Source organism: Octodon degus, unplaced genomic scaffold, assembly GCF_000260255.1.
Source record: "Octodon degus isolate 3935 unplaced genomic scaffold, OctDeg1.0 scaffold00110, whole genome shotgun sequence".
Lineage (NCBI taxonomy): Eukaryota > Metazoa > Chordata > Mammalia > Rodentia > Octodontidae > Octodon > Octodon degus.
Window position 1 is genome coordinate 1,164,718 of NW_004524686.1, and position 19,394 is coordinate 1,184,111.

At 39.0% G+C, this 19,394-nt stretch overlaps 1 pseudogene; it reads right to left on the reverse strand.

Annotated features, from left to right (window-relative positions):
- Positions 1-4,036: 4,036 nt before the first annotated feature.
- On the reverse strand, positions 4,037-4,409 carry LOC101592978 (annotated as a pseudogene).
- Positions 4,410-19,394: the final 14,985 nt, after the last annotated feature.

Consider the following 19,394-nt stretch of genomic DNA (forward strand, 5'->3'; position numbering starts at 1 on the left):
GGGATTGAACTCTGGTCCTTGAACTTGCCTAAGCAGGTGCTTATTCTGCTGAGCTATCTGGGTGGCCCTTAAGTACTTTAAAACAATCTTTATCCAGAAATATCATAACTAATATAACCAGTGATGAGACCCAGTCCTTGCCCAGGCCCAGTGAGTGTGTGGGAGAGCTTCCGGCTAGCCTGCGCCGGCGGGACCTGCTGGTTCCAGCCCAGGCACAGCATGGGTGAGACCCTCTTCCACCCCCTTGGGATGCGCCCCCACCACTCCGCAGCACCTCCCCTACCCTGCCCGCCAAGTAGGAATTTCTTCCGTTCCGGGAACCCCCAGACCCAGTCCTAGTCCAGGCCCGGTGAGTGTGTGGGAGACTTGCCTCTCCCACCTACTCCACCTTGTCCCCTCCAGACTCAGCTCAGGCCCGGCATACAGGCCTGGGGTGAAACCCTTCAGCTGCAATCCCTGCAGAGAGTGTAGGGGACAGAACCACCCAGCTAGTCCAGGAGCAGAACATCTTGCCACAGGGGCACAACAGGTTCACCTCAAGGGCAGCAACAGGAAGGAACTGAGCACAGCAGCCAGACCCAAGCCAGGAACAGCTGGATAAATCCAAAATTTGTAGATCTGCACCTGAACTTCAGTAGGTGCTAAGGCTATAACTACAACAAAGATCTACAACAAAGGTCAGAAGACAGTGCTACACAAAATGACAACGAGAAGAAGCAAAATGCAATCTCAGAACCCAAGTCCACCCATAACAAGTGCAGAGGACACTAACACAGAACAAATTGGGAATCACACAGCTGAAAGCAATGAATCAACGGCTTCTGAAATAATATAACCAGTGATGGACACGCAGGTTGTGTCTAGTTTTTCACTATTATAAGAAATCCTGCCATAAACTTCTATATATAATGTTTAAATTGTAGGAGTAGTATAAACTAGGAAGTAGGAACTGGTGGAAGGAGGATTAACATATTTAATGTTTCCATTTAATATTATCAGAAGGATAGTATATTACTTTGGTGAATGCATTGGGATGACAGTGGAGAGGACAATGCTGCCTCCTCTCCATCGAGTTCATGCTCCATCAAAAGTGGAAAACTATTGCAAATTGATGATAGAATTTGTGATGCTTCTAGACATCATTTTTTTGGTCTTTAACATTTTTCTTTATTGTGGAGTCTTGTCCTCTCAGTGTACAATAACCTTCTGTGTATTACAAAATGTATTAATGTTGAATCCAAAACGTAAGTTTAGCGTAGTATCAATAAAAGAGAAGGATCTTGCTGGAGCAGAACAATGCACAAACTATTTGCATTCTATCTCCTCTAAATGAGTCTGCGGAATCCCTCCTGAAACCAGTTCTATTGTGATAAGTTGTGAAGTTATCCTTGAGGTCCTCTTGGCTTCCATCAAACTGCTTCACAAATGTTTTATTCCCACGTCTCTGCTGAAGAAAATGATAGCATTTAATGGAGCTGTTTCTGCTGCCTCACATTGTGTAAGTAGCCTGTAAAGGAGAATATAAAGAAGTTGAAGTATTAGTGTTCAGAATACAGGTCCTGGATTCATTCTCTCTCTCTCTCTCTCTCTCTCTCTCTCTCTCTCTCTCTCTCTCTCTCTCTCTCCTTGTGATTCTCTAACAGGAAATGTTAAAATAGGCTACAGAAGCAACAACAATAACAAGAACAATAAAACTGGAAGATCTCTGGAGTCTTGGGACGGGGTCATCAAATCCAAGTTTTCTTTCTTGCTTTAAGAAGGTCTCATGCTTATGCCATGATTCCTTATAACAATTCTATTTTACTTACTTTTTTTGTTGCTGAGACAAAATACTCAGCACCCACAAGTTAAAGGATAAAAGGTTTATTTTAGCTCAGTTTGTGGAGATTTCAGTCCCTAGTCAGCTGGGTCCCAGACAGGGTGGTGTGGCACAAAGACATTGCAGGGGAGGAACAGTCTATGGCACGGCAAGCAGAAGGCAGTGAAGCAGCAGCAGCCTGCCTTCTATCTTTCCCTGTATATTCTACCCAGACTACAAGCCTATTGGTTGGTGTCAGCCACACCCAAGTGGGCCTTCCATGATTCGTACCCAGAGCTATGCTAAAATAATTCAGTTACTATGTACCCTTAGAGCATCACACATTCTAGATCCAGCCAACTGAGAAAAGCCCCAGCTATGAGTCAATGAGGTTTTGGGGGGCATCTAGATGGACATCTAGATATAATCCATAATGACATCTTTTCCATGTGGTGTCTTATGGATCCAGTCTCTCTTTGTTTTGAGACCATGCCACATTGACTCATAATTTCCAAGGTTGACATTCTTAAATACCTCAGAAGAGATACACATTATTGTGATTTGTCCATAATTTGTTCTGTATATAGTCCATCGACCACTTGACCTTCCATGCTCCTGGAGGCTGGGAAACGCTGATCGATACACAGGACATTTAGTGAGCAACACTGTGTAACATAGTCAAACCTGCTATCAATTTATAGTTCTTTGTACTAGTGTGTGAACCTGACAAGTTTACTAAGGATTTTGGGACTGTTTTTCTCATTTGTGAGATGGGGTTGAAAACTTCTTTCATGTGGTATTGATTAATATGCACAGAGGCATGGAACATGTTCTCAAGGAAAAAGAAAAGGGATAGCTACTAATATTCACTGCGCTGCCCTGGGAAATAAATATAACTGCCAATCAGGACAGTTGGTACGGAGAATTTCAGAGAACACTTTCAAAGTGAAGCAGGCCTGTAAGAGAGAGTCTAGCTCTCTGACAAGAAGTTTGAAGCATTGAACTGGTAAATTTATTTATACTTCTTCAAAGGAGGAGCTTTTCTGCACTTTGGCATGGGGATAATGGTGAATGGGAAACGTCCTTGTAGGAACAAGCCTGGCTCCTGGTTTTCTCATGTCTTACTTTAGGACCCACTTGTGGCATCAGTACTTGCCCTTTGCCTTGGGGCCTTGGTGATCTCTGACCTCTTTGGTTTGCCTGACTCATCTTCCCCCTTCATTCTTGGGCCTGCTTGTTTTCCTGACATGAGGGCTCCTCATTACTTTCTGCGAGAGGTTTCCTCAGCTGGCTCTTGCCTCAAGGAAATGTGTGGCTCAGCCAAGCTCTGGGTGCCTGTGCAGCTTAAGCCAAGAGGTTCTTTGTTCTTCCATTTGCTGCGGTGGTGCTGGTATGGTGATGGATGCCAGTGTGGTGAGGTGACTAAGGATGAGTGGTGTGGCCAGACCACCTCTGGGCTGATTTTGCTGGCTCTTGATTGCTGAAATAACCTTAGGCAAGACACTTAGCCTCTTTGTGCTTCAATTGTCTTATTTCAAAAAGTGGGGATAATAATAATAGAACCTATCATGTGGGGTTGCTGAGAAGATTAAATGAACACTAAAATGGTAACAGTGCTTGGCATATCATATATGCTTAATAATATTTTTTTCTGTGTTATTATTTACTATATAAAATGATGGTACACTGGGCTCAAGCAAGAAAGTAATTAATTTGGTCCAGGGAAGCCACAGAAAGTGGCTTAGAAATGATAATTTCCATAGAAATGATAATATTTACAAGTTTTTTTTCTTTGCAAAGACAACCTTTATAGATAGTTATAGGCCATGGGGCCAGGCTTTGAGACTGGGGATCTGGGGTGGAGGAGGCACCCTTTCTCACTTGTCTGAACCTGGGGCCCCACAAGCTGAGAAGGGACAAAGCGAAGGGCTCCCACACTGCTGTGACTAGACTAGAACCAAGGCTCTGGCACCCCAACGGAGGAGAGGCCCTATGTGGAGCTGGCTTAGAGCCCACTGTCCCACACTCCATGCGGGTAAGAACAAGGACTCCACCCATTGGCTGTGCCAAGGGCCCCTGTCACCGAAGGGCAATGGAGGTGCAGCTGCCACTTTGGGCATCTGAAATGTGAGGAAGCTGCCACCATGAAGAACAACGATGCTTCAAGACAGATGTGCAGTGGGTGGAGTCATCACAGGCACCACAGAGAAGCGGCCCAGCCCGACCCACCAAGCTGCGTCAGCTGTCCTTACCTCCGTTGCTCTTTCGGTCTGAAGCTGTGGCCTTGGCCAGGTTCCTGGCCTGGCCTCTGTCTTCAGGACACTAAGCAGAGTCTGTGAGCTGTCTAGGATCTTGAGGTAGGCAGCCTCGATCTCCTCGATGGTGCGGTCAAATGGTCAAACTCGTTCCGAGAGGCGATCTTGCGTGCCAGGTTCTAGTTGACACGGGCCAGCTTCTCCGTCAGCTGCCTCACCTCATTACGAGGCTGCTGCTTCTCATCCTCCTCCTGCTGGATCTGCTGGCCCAGCTCCTCCCGCTTCTGACACAGTTCTTCGATGCACTTGACCAACTCGTTATTGTAGTTCTGTAGCTCAGTGCCCTGCTGGGTCATGGTGGGTGCTGCACACCACCACTCTCAATATTCAGAGTTTTGATCAAGGAGTCCCACTGGGAGCCTAGTTCAATAATTCATGGGGAGAAATCCTGTAAGAGTTTTATATAATGGGTCATCATTTCCAACTGGGCCTCCCTCCTTTCTTCTTACCGGGTTTTTGGCTAGTGTATGAAGTCTCTTTTCTTTTCTTTCTTTTTTTTTTTTTTCTCATCTTTATTTTTGCTCCAAATACACACAAAACCCAGTCTTTTACAGCATGAGTTCATACATTGTTTTTTTTTTTTTTTCCTGTCCATCGACTGCATTAGTCAACTTGAAAACCTTTAAGCAGCCAATGCATTTTAATGGGCTAAAACATATTTGACACAGTCCTGCAGCTTTAAGTATGCATGAGATTCGAGTTGCCCCGGAATTTCATCCTCTGCTTCACTTGTCACACCATTAGCAATATTCCTGGGTGAGTGACCTAGGGTTAAGGATTAAGTTTAAAAACTATCTTGGCATTTTTCTGCTTGCATTGGTTGGACTTAGACTGAGCTTTTGTTAAATATTTAATTTTATTTGGTTTGCTTCGGGGTAAAGTCTGAAATAACTCTAAGCAGTCTTTTTCCCCTAGTTCACCACTAATTCTTGTTGTTCTCAAATGGAAGGAGCCTTCCTTTAGATGCACCTTGTGTCAAAGAATTTTACTCTCAGATGCTCTAACTTGAGTGTTCGGAATTATGCTACCCATAGAACTAAACCATCGGGAGCTTTGGAAAAGCCCTGAACATCTCTGAAGAGCAAGTCCAACTGCATTTCTAAGTAATGTTTTCTATTTTAACTTTCCTTTCATTTATAAAGCAAGCTCATGTCATTTTCCTATGCTGTACACCTCCTGAAAAAGTGGCAAAGCTGCCTATTGTTTTAGAAAGTCCTTTTTCTCAAAGCACCTGGGAAGAAAATCTGCAAAGATGGAAGTAAACCTTGGCAGGTATTTGTGTTTTCCAAACACAATTATATTTATCCTAGAAAACACTCTGTTCATGCTATGTAAGTCAGTGCCCCCTTTCATTAATACTGAATAAAAGGTTTTCAGGGTTGACCAGCTCACCCCTTTTGAAACATTTCTCTGCATTAAGTAACCCTTAGAAATGTCCCACACAGCATGAATAATAATCAGATTCCCCTTTCTTTGGTCTTCTTATTTGAGTCTTCAAAGTAAGGGAAGGTCACTGGTAATTTGTTGAAAAAAATCATTCCTCCAGTGGCAATTAATTAATCTAGTGAGGTCCTGAGATGAAATCCTGTTTGGTTAAGGTTAGCTATCAGTTGCTAGGCAACCTTGTGTCATGTGTTACGAGCTTCACAAAAGTGTAAATAAAGAACTGTTGGTTGTGGAAAAAAGAGAAAAAATATATATGTATACACAAAAGAGTTAGGATAGATATACAGCTACTTTCTCTTAGTTCATTAAGAATGAAAGTTTGTGCTAAGATTGTTTAGACAAGAAAAGAAATAATCTAGTGAAATGACTTGTAGGAGTTTACCTACTCCTGGCTTTTTCAGTTTTTCTGGGATGGGGGAGGGATTTCACCCTGATACTGGGGACTTTTTTTTGTTATAATATTCTTTATGAATTTCTATGGCTGTTTCAAGATCCACCGAGTTAAAGATCTTCAGTGCCTCTAGGCCAGTAGGACACACTCCCTTCCTTCCTTCCTTCTTTCCTTTCTTTCTTTCTTTCTTTCTTTCTTTCTTTCTTTCTTTCTTTCTTTCTTTCTTTCTTCTTTCTTTCTTTCTTTCTTTCGTTCATTCTTTCTTTCTTGTTTCTTTTTAACTTTCACATTTATTGTCCATCTTCCTTTAAAAATGAACTCATGTGCAAAACACTTCAGAAGGTTTCTTGAGAGACGGGAGATTTCTTCAGATATAAAAAGTGCATCAAGCAGAGGAAAAATGTAACACATTCAGTATACAGTCATGAGTGATGACACTGCGATAGGTGGGTAAAAAACGTCAGGAATGCCAGGCATGGTGTAATCGCAGCTACTCAGGAGGCTGAGGTAGGCAGATGGAGTTCGAGGTCAGGGTGGGCAATTTAGTGAGAGCCTGTCTCAAAATGAAAAGAGCTAGAGATTTAGCTCATTGGTAGTGCATCCCTGGGTTCAGTCTCTTGTATTGCTGAAATAAAACAGAATGGCAGGAGGTAACATTTTCCCTTAGTATACATTTATGGAATGCCAGTGGCTGCTAGTGTTGTTATGTGGAAGTTTATAGGGTTGAGTTAAGAAATGCTGCCTTTATACTGTTAACCAAGCTAATGAATGATACAAGCAGCTTAAAGGAAAATAAAATATGCTTATTTGACAGAATGTTTTTTATGGAGAGGTTAAAGGACAGGTACTCTGTTAAGAAGTACTTTATTGCTTCAAGTGAAAGTAAGTCTTTTTTTTTTATATATATTTTAGGGAAGGATCTACAGGGTGTTCAGCATCTCAGACTCCTGTGATTCGCCTGTTTACAGCCTCCCAAGAGCTGGGATTACAAGCGCGAGCCACCACGCCCAATCTCACTTGCTGTCTCAGCGTGCTCCGGGGGCGGGGCCAGCACAGCAGGCCCAAGGATCGAACTCCCAGCCCCTGCACCTGCTTTTAGGCACTTTAATCCACTGAGCTATTTGGCCAGCCCTAAATGAAAGTAAGTTTAGCTAGTATAAGTTGAAAGTTTTAGGGGAGTAGCATAGCTTCAGTCAGACATAGGGTAGCATTATATACAAATGTAAATATTCTTCAGATCAGTTTATCTGTAAGAAAGTACGTTGAACTAAATGTTCTTAATGTCTTTACTGGCTCTAAATTGCTATGGGTGGCATCAGAAAATACTGACTTTCCTTGTTGTGGTGTTTATGCCTGAACCAGCCTCCACTGGATGGGTACACAGCACAAAATATCTGGGCTAATCATTAGGCATTTACTAGCAGAGCATTTCTAGAGCCTTATCAAGAAATTACCTTTTAAATGTTTGTTTTTGGAAGTGTTACGGGGCATTGTCATCAGTACTATTATGTTCCTTATGCAATGTTATTAGTAATACTACTAATTTTACTGCTAGATATTTTGGAGCATATTCAATTTAATTTTTTAAATAATTTTATTGAGAAACACATATCAATGAGACAGTTTCACAACCGATTACTGGTACATTTATAGTAATTAATACATTGCATATTGTTGTCTTAGTGGTTATTCATTGTACAAGATGCAGACATGATATCCTGTCTCAAACACTATTAGAACAAACCTCTCTATTCATTGAATTAAGAGAGTGAAGCTGTATATCTATCCTATCTATTTTGAGTATACAGATACAAAAGAATCATTCATTTCTATTCCACTTTTTTGGTTAGTTTTGTCAGAGAAGGGCATTCCATTGTCATTTAAATATTGTAGGTACTTGAATTCAGCAGAATCTCCCAATAGAGTCCAGTAGTCCATAATAGTAGTGGGTTTTCCATAAGACTGACAATGTCCAAAGTTGTTGACTTGAGCTTTTTACAGCTCAGCATATTAATGTGGCTTTACTTTTTATATTTCGTTTTCATACTCTTGGATGGTCAAGACCAAGATAAAGCAAGACCCACATAACAAGAAATGTAACTTTTTTATCTGATAAGGTCAGTCAAATCGCCTCAGGATTTAACCTGAAACCCTGTACCGCAGTTTGTAGATCCTTTGTGAGTGTCAGCCATGTGGATGAGTCACGGCTATTGCTTGACCAATTTGTTCTCTGTGAAAACCTGAGAGAATGTTTTCTTGGAGCATATTCACTTTACTAAGTAACAAAAGACTGGCTTGAATATACATTAGTTTTTAAAATAAGATTTTTTTGGTGACTCTCTTTAGCTTAGCTTTTCAAAGGCTGTCATATTTGTGTTAACATCCATAGGATTTAAAAGTTAAGCTTCACAGGATGTTTAAACCTACATTCTTTCTAACCATGTATAATGAATGGACTTTTAGGAAGGAGAAAAAACATAGAAAATAGATATATTACAAGGAGACATTTTATGTACTCATGTAAGTTCAACCCAAAGTGCTTTTTAATAATCAGTATATGAAGGAAGAATAAATGAATAAACTGAATTATAGAATATGTATTGGAGAAAGTTTGAATAAGCTGGAATGTTTAAATAACAGAGTAATAAATGTCAAGTTCTGCACTTGGTTAAAAATGTTTTGAGGTGCATAAAAAGAGAAACGTTAAGTTTACTTCACTAACTGCAGGAGAATGATTTTAATTAGCATTGATTACCTTAAGTATTTGTGGTTATCAACAGAACAAATGCAACATGGGGTGCAGGCACAAAGAAAACTTGAAGGTGAGGCAGACAGATGGCAATTATATATAACCCAGAACTGAGCAGTTTGAATCACTCTTTGGTTATTATGTGTTAAGAGAGATAAAGGCATTCTCAGAAAATTCAAAGACACCAAGATGACGAAGGGACACCAAACTGTGCTGTGGGAAAACAAGGTGAAATTTCCTAGGTTGCTAAAACTCAGGAAAAGAAAGCCATTATTGGACAAGCTGTTTGCCTTTAAATATTTTAAGGGTCACCAGATACAGGGATGATTAGACTCTTACGGCCACAAGGGGTAAAATTTGACCAGCAGATAGAAGCTCTCGGGAAATAGGTTATAGCTCATTTAAAAATGTTTTGACAGCCAGAGATTTTCAGAAATGGAATGAACTGACCTGCCCAACACCTTCATAGTATATAGTTAGGCTTTTGGAAGTTAAAAGGACAAGACACCCAAAATATTTTTTTAATTTTGAGATTATGAGCTTTAAAGCCTTATTCAGGGACATTAATCAATCTTTACAAATCCATGACGATCAAGAAGAAGGGCATACTTGTAGCAACTTGGAAATAATACTTGGGGAAAAGAACAGGAAATATAAATCAGGCCAGACACAGAAGCCTATGGTGTGGAGGACAATTTACTTACTTTATGGCTGGTCAGCATCCCAGAGCTGTGGATAAACTTGGGGCTAGATGAATGGGAGCCAATCTGAAGGTGACAACTGGAGGGATGTTCAGCCAGCTAGTCATAAGCCTACTGTATTCTACTGTGTTTCCTGTGCTATTAAGTTCTGATAGCTTTGGAATAACTCACTGGGACATTCTTTTTTTTTTTTAAAGCAAGTAAATAGTATCTGTTATGTGTCAGAGAGGCACTACATTAATGTTGGCCACATTTCGCAGTTATGCACACAAGAATTTTCACTCAGTCTTTTTTTGAAACTGATTTTCAATCCAATTTCTATTTATTTTCCATTTGGAACCAAGAATTTTGTTTCTTCAGCTGAGGAATTCTATTGTGCCTAGGTATTTTTTTTCCAGGTATGTTTTACAAGTATCTCTTCTGTGAAAAATTTGCAAGGCAAAGAGAGAAAGAAAACATGTCTAGTTCTTAGTGGAAGACACTGAGACAATAAAAATACTACTGAACTGGCTGCCTTAATTTCTAGTCATATATATCAAATACTGTAGTTAAAAACTATGCATTTGTTAATGTTTGGGATGATTAGCTAACTAATCATTCTCTATATCTTAGATAGACCCAAATTATATATCTATTGCAGGACTTTAAAGATATTGAAATTAAAATTGAAAAATATGCTCATTATTGTGGAGTTGAGTGTCTCTTGGACACTGATCAGGGTGACAATGTCTCAGAATTTAGTACCAGAAAGATATTGTCTTCTCAGATAAGCTTCCTTTTCTATCTCCTTCCGTGGTTCTTTTTTTCTCTATAATCAAATCAATATCATTTCTTATTTATCCATGTTTTAATTGTCTGCCATAAAACTCAGAACTAAGTTTAGTACTCAGTTATGCAAAGTAGGTCACTGTCTTGTGATCCTTAGTTCTCATTTCTCTCTGATATTTCTAATTATTAATTATCATTTTGTGCTTGTTTCACATACATAATTTTTTGGTTTTTCTTTAAATGAAATTTTGCTATGTCACCCAGGCTGACCTTGAACTTGCAGCCTCCCACTTCAGCTTCCTGAATGCTGAAACTGCAGAGATGCACTACCATGCTCTGCCCTTTAATATAGTCTTATATATTTCTTGATATTATATCTGTTTGTGAATTATTTTTAGAAGCAAGAAAAAACCTGTATCATGAATACATTTGAAAGTGCAGGACAGAATATACCATTAATAGATGAAATGCATTTCACAAATATTTTGAAGTGTTTTAAGCTTTGTATTTTATATCAGAGAACCAGACTCAATTGCAAAGCAATATCTTGTGTGAAAATAATAAATAAGATTTAAAACAAAGATGAGTGCCATCTGCTTAGTAGAGGTTTCTTTCACAGGTTTCTTTTCCAAAATAAGGACTGTACTCTGACTGTCATTAGTCTTCTCAGTCTTCATGGTAAACATAAATAACCATGTAATTGTACATAGATGTTGAGATATACTGTATCCTGAATGGGGCTGTGGATGTCAGAGAAGGGCACACAGGGCACTGATAACATGCTTGCTAGACTGGTGTCATTGCTATGGCAGGAGCACTCTCTAGAGAAGGCTGGGGAAATAGACCAGGCCGGTTTCACTGCCTGAGAAGAAGGAATCAGTCTGAGGAAGGGAGATCCAGTAGTTACTTTGGGGTGTTGGTGATCAAACTTGAGATCATAGAGGATTTGAGAAAATTGAAAGATATTCCTTGCTCCTGGATAGGAAGAACCAACATTGTGAAAATGGCCATACTCCAAAAATTTTTATATAGATTCATTGCAATCCTCATTAAAATACCATTAGTATACCTCACAGAGCTAGAGAAAACCTTCCTAAAGTTCTTCTAGAACCAGAAGAGAATAGCCAAGGCAGTCCTGGGAAACAAAGCAAGGCAGGAGACATCACAATACCTGACCTGAAATTATATTATAAAACTATTGTGATAAAATCAGCAAGGTACTGGCAGAAAAACAAACAAACAAACAAACAAACAAACAAACAACCAGACCTGAAGCACATTAGAAGATTCAAGGGCCAGGGAGATGGCTCAGTAGAATAAGCGCTTCCCTGGCAAGCACAAGGGCCTGAGTTTAATCCCCAGTTCTGAAAAAAAAAAAAAAAAAAAAAGATTCAGACACAACTCAAACAAATTCATCCACCTTATCTTTGACAAAGGGGCCAAACATGTTCACTGGAAAAAATATAGCCTCTTTAACTAATGGTGCTAGAAAACTGACATGCCACATGCTGATGACTAAAATTGGATGCATGTCTATCAACATGCACTAAACTATAATCAAAATGCCTCAAACATTTAAACATTAAAACAGAAACACTAACTCTCCTGGAGGAGAATGTAGGTAGTAGAAATCTTAAAGACACAGGGATAGATAGAGAGTTCATGAACAAAAACCAAATTGCATAGGACATACTTCAAAGAATGAACAACTGGGATCTCATATTTTTTAAAAGTTTCTGCACTTCAAAAGAAATTACCACTAGAGTGAAAACAAAACCTATACACTGAGGAAAAATTATAGCTGGCTATCCCTCTGACAAAGGCCTTCTATCTAGAACATATGAAGAATTTTTAAAAATTAGTCCCCCCAAATTAAAAAACCCAACCCCAAATTGGGCATCTCAGATGAATATACTTGTCTCAGAGGAAGAAATGAAAATAGCATGTAAATATTTGAAAACCTGTTCAACATCATTGGTCATTCGAGAAATGCAAATTAAAACATTGAGATTCCATCTCACCCCAGAAAGAATGTGTATCATCAAGAAATCAACCAGGGGATGGGGAGATAGCTGTGTGGTTTAAGAGCAAGGACCCAGGTTCAGTTCCGACACAGGTGCACTGTGGCCAGCTGCTGAAACCAGGCACAATGGTGCGTGCCTGTAACACCAGTATCCCAGTGCTGGGATTGGGGGGAAGCTGAGACAGGAAGATTCCTATGAGTCTGAGCTGCATAGCAAGACCCTATACCAAATAAATAAATAAACAAACAAATAAATAAATGATTTTAAAAATTTTTAAAAAGTCAACCAATAACAAATGCTGGAGGTGCTGTGGGGGTAAAGGAAAACTTTTCCACAGTTGATGGGAGGGTAGACTGATACATCCACTATGGAAATCAGTGTGGAGATTCATCAAAAAGCTGGATTGGAGATCCCATTCAACCCAGCTATTCCCCTGCTGTGTAGTTTTCCAAAAGAATTGAAAATATCCTACTACAGTGATATATGTTCACTCATGTTTATAGCTGCACAATTAGTCATAGCTAAATCTTGGAAGCAACCCAAATGCCGTTCAGTTGAAGAATGGATAAAGAAGGTGTGGTATTTTTACATAACCGAGTATTATTCAGCTATAAACAAGGATAAATTTGAGACTTTTGTTGGTAAATGGATGAGACATATAGAACTCCAAATAGTCATAATCAAAATAAATCTACACCTATACACATGAGATTCAGCAAAAGAATAAAATATTAAAGGCTAATATCTTTTATAGGATTGGTTTGGTGGTCATGAATTTCTTCAATGGTTCTTTCTCATGGAAGAATCTTACCTTGTCATTGAATTTGATAGTTTTGCAAGGTACATCAATCTAGATTAGAAGTTATTTTCTTTCAGGACCTGAAATACTTTACTGCAAGCTCTTCTTGATTTGGTGGCTTATGTTGAGAAATCTGCTGTGATTCTGATGGGCTTTCCATTGTAGGTGATCTGTTTCTTTTCTCTAATAGCTTTTAATATTTTATTCTTTTGCTGAATCTCATGTGTATAGGTGTAGATTTATTTTGATCATGACTGTTTAGAGTTCTATATACCTCATTAACTGTATGTCAGATTATTTTCTCATGTTTGGGAAATTTTGTGCAATTATTTCTGCAAATAGTCTTGATATGTCATTTGTGCTGACTCCTGATGTTTCATTGATACATATTATTCTTACATTCTTTTTCTTTGAATAGTCTTGTAGCTGCTGAATTGTTATTTTGTGGTTCTTTGTTAGCTTTAAGAGATCTTTCCTTTCATGTTCATTAGCTGCACTAATGTTTTGGAGGTCTGAAAGTCTATTTCAGTCTTGCTCAAGTGGTTTTGCCAGGCTTCAGTGGAGTTCTTAATTTTCTAGATATGTGTTTGAATGTTTCATGTATTCTAATTCTTTCCCATATTATTCATTGAAACAAGTGTTTCCATCACTTTTATATTCTCTGTTTCTTTTACCTATGTCTTCTTTAGCTGTTCTGAGTAATTCTTTCATGATTGTTGTCATTTTTTTTGGAACTCAGAGATTATTTCTTTTTAAAAATATTTTATTTATTTGGTACAGGGTCTCATTATGCAGCTCAGACTCATGGCAATTCTCCTGTCTCAGTCTTCCAAGTTCTGGATTACAGGTGTGTGCCACCACACCTGGTTTTGGTGGCTGGTATAGCAGAGCCAGAGTTCCAGGGCAGGCACAGTATGTGATACCGGGGATTGAACCTGGGTCCTTCTGCTTGCCAGGCAGGCATTTAGACCACCAACCTATCACCCTAACTTTGAGAGAGTATTTCTGATCATATTTCTTTTACAGCCTAATGGATTTTTTTTTTATTTCAGTTACTATCATTTCAGAAATTTTAGATGTGTGACTTGTATATTCTTCTATGTTCTTGTCTCTTAGACTTGTTCTGGGTGGACCAGAAGGTTGAGGTTTCCTATGCTCCTGTGTTTTGGCATTTTTGAAGCTCCTAATGATCATGTGTCTCAGCAGGGGTGGGAAAGTGGTGGAACATGGGTCATTAAGGTTCCTGATACTTTGGGGATCAGCGTGGGACTTACCAAGGCTCTTACTACCAGTGTGAGTGACTGATCACTGGTTAACACAGCTTCTGTGCAGGTGGTAGGAGTGCACCTGATTCACCAGGGTTCAGAGGTTGCCTGGCATCCTTCTAAGTTCTCAGATGGTGGGGCCAGGTGCTATCACAAAGCTCTCTTCCTGTGCACAATGGGGCCCATGGGCCACAATTTACCAGAATCCTGCAGGCTGCACAGAGTCCACTTAAATTCTCAAATGGTGAGACCAGGTATCATCACAAAGCTCTGTACCAGCACAAAGCTCTGCTCCTGCACACGCTGGGACCCAGGGGTCACAGATCACCAGAATCCCATAGGCTGCCTAGAGTCCACCTAAATTCTCAAAACGTGGGACCAGGTGCCAGCCTGGTTGATTTCTTGATAATAATCATTCTTTATGGAGATGGAATCTCAGCATTGTTTTAATTTTCACCTCTTGAATGATTAATGATGTTGAACATTTTTTCATCTATTTACTTGTTTGCACTTATCTAAGTAGTGAGTATTCATCTCAGATACCCATTTTTAGGTTGATTATTTAAATTTGGTGGAATCTAATTTTTTTTTCAATTTTCTACATATTCTAGATATTAGTCCTTTTTCTCAGTAACAACTGGTTAAAGTGTTTTCCAACTCTTTGGGTTGTTTTTTCATTCTGTTCATGATTTCTTTAGTTGTTTAAAAGCCTTTTAATAAGATGAGACCCTAGTTGTTGATTCTTTGTGGTATTTCTCATAAAATTAGAGTTGTGTTGATGAAGTCTTTGACTATACTTATGTCTTTAAGAGTTCTACCTGTTCTCTTTTCCAGAAGATTTAGTGTTTCTATTTTAATAGCTAGATCTGTGATTTAAATATTTAAATATTTGAAACATTTGATTTTAGTTTTGTGTGTGGTGAAAGACATGGATCTAGTTTTAGTGGTTGGTATGTGGAAAGCCAGTTTTTCCAGCACCATTTATTAAAGAGGGTATCATTTTTTTTTTCCCAATGAATGTCTTTGTCAAAGATTAGGTGGCTGAGTATGTTTGGAGTTTTTTTTTAATGCATCTTCTAATCTGTTCCATTGATCCCTAGGTCTTTTTTTTGTTGTTGTTGTTGCCAGAATTGTGTTATTTATATCATGGTAGCTCTGTGGTATAATTGCAAGTCAGGTATTGTGATGCTCCTTCTCTTGTCTTTGTTGCCTGGAATTGTTTTTGCTATTCTAGGTCTCTTCTGGTTCCAAGTGAATTTTAGAAATGTTTTCTCTACTCTTGTGAGGTTTTCTACTGGCATTTTGATTATGATTGTGTTAAATCTATATAGCAATTTTGAGAGTATAGCCATTTTCACTATGTTGGTTCTTCCTACTTGAGGTCAAGTGATATCTTTCCATTTTATGATACAGATTTTTAACCAGAGTAAGCAATTGAAAAAGGATATCTTTTTAAATATTTGTAATTTTCAGTGGGGAAAAATTAATACAAAACTAAGAAAATATTACTGAAGAATTCTTTTTCTAAGGTGGGACAAATTAGGTTGGAAAAGTTTTCTAGATCAAGGCATTTGGTTTACAGAAATGGCAACATAAGTAGAAATATATGTTTACTTTTATATGAAAATATATTTTATGTTCATAAATGGCCTATAAATTTCTCTCCCTTCTTCTTATGTATGTATATATGTATCTATGTATACATGTATGTATGTATGTATATGTTAATCATCTTAGTTTAGCAAGATTACACAATCATCTCAGAATAAGTAAATCCTTCTTTAAAGCCTTAGTCTTTAAAGCTTTTAGAAGAGCAGCAGGAGTTATTTAAATGGCACTTTACATTTTTGTTTTAGTTCAAAAAGCAGTTTAAATGGAAGGGGAGTGAGTTTGAACATGGTGCTGGTTCATCACTCCTCATCAGCTGGCCTTCTAGTTGGGCTTTCTTTCGCTCCAGTGGTACCCACCTGTTGAAATAAGCATCAGAGTTTTTTGATGCAGAATTATATTGTGGAAGTAGAAATCCCCTTCCAAGAAAATGTTGAAAAGCTCAAGATGGGCACTTAGTTTTCTTTTTTGCCTGATGCATTCTTCTTGATTATATAAGAGAGGAAATGTCACCCTTACAGTTTAGAAAAGTCTGAATGTTGCCATGAGAAAAATCTTAAGAAAAAGGTATAGATTTACTAGAGCGAAAACAACAAACTGCTCTCTCTCTCTCTCTCTCTCTCTCTCTCTCTCTCTCTCTCTCCTCTCTCTCTCTCTTCTCTCTCTCTGTGTATGTGCATGTGTTCACAGAGTCTCATGCATTAAATGTTTTAGAAAGTGTAATCATAGCTTGTGCGTGTACAGTGAGTACTGAAGCACCAACTAATTCTCCATTCATTTACTTTGTAATTATAGCCTCCCAAGCTTTCTTCTTATATTTATGTTAAAAATCCATACCTAATCAGAGTGATTTAACTCTTTCCATGTATCAGTAGCCCAAATGTCACCCTGAGCTGTTGAAACCTGTTTAGATGGCACTGTGTTTTATAACTTTTCATTTCACATGGGTCAATACTTAGTTCTTAAGTGGTAGTGTATTTCAGGCAGTACTGATTTGGTCTTGGCAGTCAGAGAATTTCTCATGATCCTCATACAGCAATTTTGAATCTTTCATATAAAACTAAAAGATTAATATCATTACTGAAGTGACATATAAGCCTTACAAAAACAGTACCTTTTGTTTTGCTTTATTTACTTTTTTTGAGTTGGGGCTTGTGTATTTCAGGCTGGCCTTGAATTAAATATGTAGTTTAGGCTGGCCTCAAACTGACAGTAATCTTTCTGCTTCATCATCCTGAGCACTGGGGTTACAGGTGTGTATCAGCATAACTGACTAAAATCAGTAGTTTTTAAAAATATGTCTTTTTTGTGCTGGCAAGATAGCTCAGTGGTCTAAAGCACCTGCTTAGACAAGCTTAGGCAGGTGCAGGGGACCATGGTTCAATCCCTAGCACCACATGCCATGCCAGCCCCACCCTCAGGGTGGGCTGAGCCAGTTCCCCCCAAAAACATGAATGCCTTTTTCATATAAGAGAGATGACTCTGAATTTTTACTATTTCTTTGGTCTTTTGGAAATTTGGCCATAGATATGAATATGCCAGTCTTGTTATACTGTGAATTTTTTTTTAATGTAATGTTTGGGTAGGAAAATGTGATGGTTAATCTTGACTTGGCTGGATTAAAGAATACCAAGGAGTTTAGCAAAGTACACTTATGGGCTTGTATGGGGAACTTTGGGGGCATGATCTTGAAATTATATCCTTGGCCTCTTTCTTTCTGGTGTTTTCCTACTATGCTCTTCTTCCCATGAAGTGAGTAGCTTTCCTGCCCCAGACCCTTCTGCCATTGAAGCCAGGCAAATATGTGCTGAAACTTCTGAAACTATGAGCCAAATGAAACCTCTCATCCTTTAAGATTTAATTGGCCTAAGTTGTAGGCATCAGGTAATTTTGTCCCATCAGTAGAAAGGCCAGAAGACACATGCATGGAGCCAGGTATTGTTCCATCAAGTTCATCTTCCCATATCAAAGATCTGATTGAAATTTCTCAAGGTTTGTTACTGTCCTTGACCTGCTGTTTATTACCAACTGTGTATTTCTTGATTTATATCAATTTGATTGTAGAAAAATGGATTCTAGAAGATATGCTTTTTACCATTGTTTTCTCTTCACAAATAATCTTTAATATTCACTTCAGAGCATCTTAGATATCCAAGCCTTCTGACCATGGGGAAGTCTACAATTACACTTTCAATAATGTAAGAAGAAGTTAATTTTATTTTATTTTTGTATTTTAGGGCAGGGTCTACAGGGTATTCAGGGTCTCATCACTAAATTGAACTTGTAGTGATCTGCCTGTTTACAGCCTCCCAAGAGCTGGGATTACAGGCTTCTGCCACCATGCCAAGTCTCAATCACTGTCTCAGCATGCCCTGGGGACAGGACTGGCATGGCAGGCCCCAGGATTGAATCCCTGGCCCCTGCCCCTGCTTGCAGGCGCTTGAATCTGCTGAACTATTTGGCCAGTCCTAAGAAGTTTATTTTCTCCACGTGCTTTTATGAAGCACTTTTTTTGGCCCTATTCCCATTCTCTTTTTCCCTTTTTGAACTATTTCTGACTTCTTAAAAAGGAAGGAGAGATGAGGTTAGGCATAAGCTGGCTCCCAGCTGATGGGCACCTGTATGGAAAACGCGGATGGGTAGGAAGCAGAACATGGAAGCCCTGTACTTGCTGCTTACTGCTGTGCTGCTTGTGCCCATCTAACAGCTGGCAGAACTATGGCTTGGTCCACTGGAAAACTGGAAAATTTATTCTATGCCAGGACTTTGTTAAGTGTTGGCCTTTATAACATCTAAGATTTATAGAACCATTACTATCCCAATCCTAAATATGATTATTTTCAAGACAATAGATTACATGAATTGCCCAAAGTTACATGACAACTAAATGATGAATTTGGCTCAGACATCCATTTCCTCCTCCTCCTCCTATTATTATTATTATTATTATTATTATTATCATTTTTTAAAAAATAAATTTAAAAATAGGTTTATGAGTCACATATTTACACTTACTAACAAATGACAGACAATTGACATATACAGAGTTAAAACTTTTTTAGAAAAAAAAATACTGCAAAAGAACTCTCAAGTCTGCTGTGCTCCACGTACATGCTGTATGGTTTTGTCAGGAAGCTGTTCCAGGATGTGAGGGCGATCTGGCTGCAACATCCGTCATTCCGTCGGTCGCCAGGGTTGATGAGGCTGATCCGCCTGGTGAGGCGGTGTCCCCTTTCATCCTCACTGTGCCGCATGTGTCCCTCCGAGCTGCACCCTCGGGGTGGAGGAGGACGACCACCCCGGTGGGGGAGGACTGTTCTTCGGCCAAGGATACACGAGTAGCTGCGCTGCCCCCTAGAACCTGCAAGCAACTCTCAAGGAACCCATTCCAGTGTGCTCACAAGCTATAAATTGCTCCTCACAGTGCCAATAATAGTTGCACTAGCAAAAGAAATTCCTCCTAAAATTAAAACAGTTTGAGATCTTGAGACATGATTAAAGATCTTAAATTTACCAAAAGACACTGATGT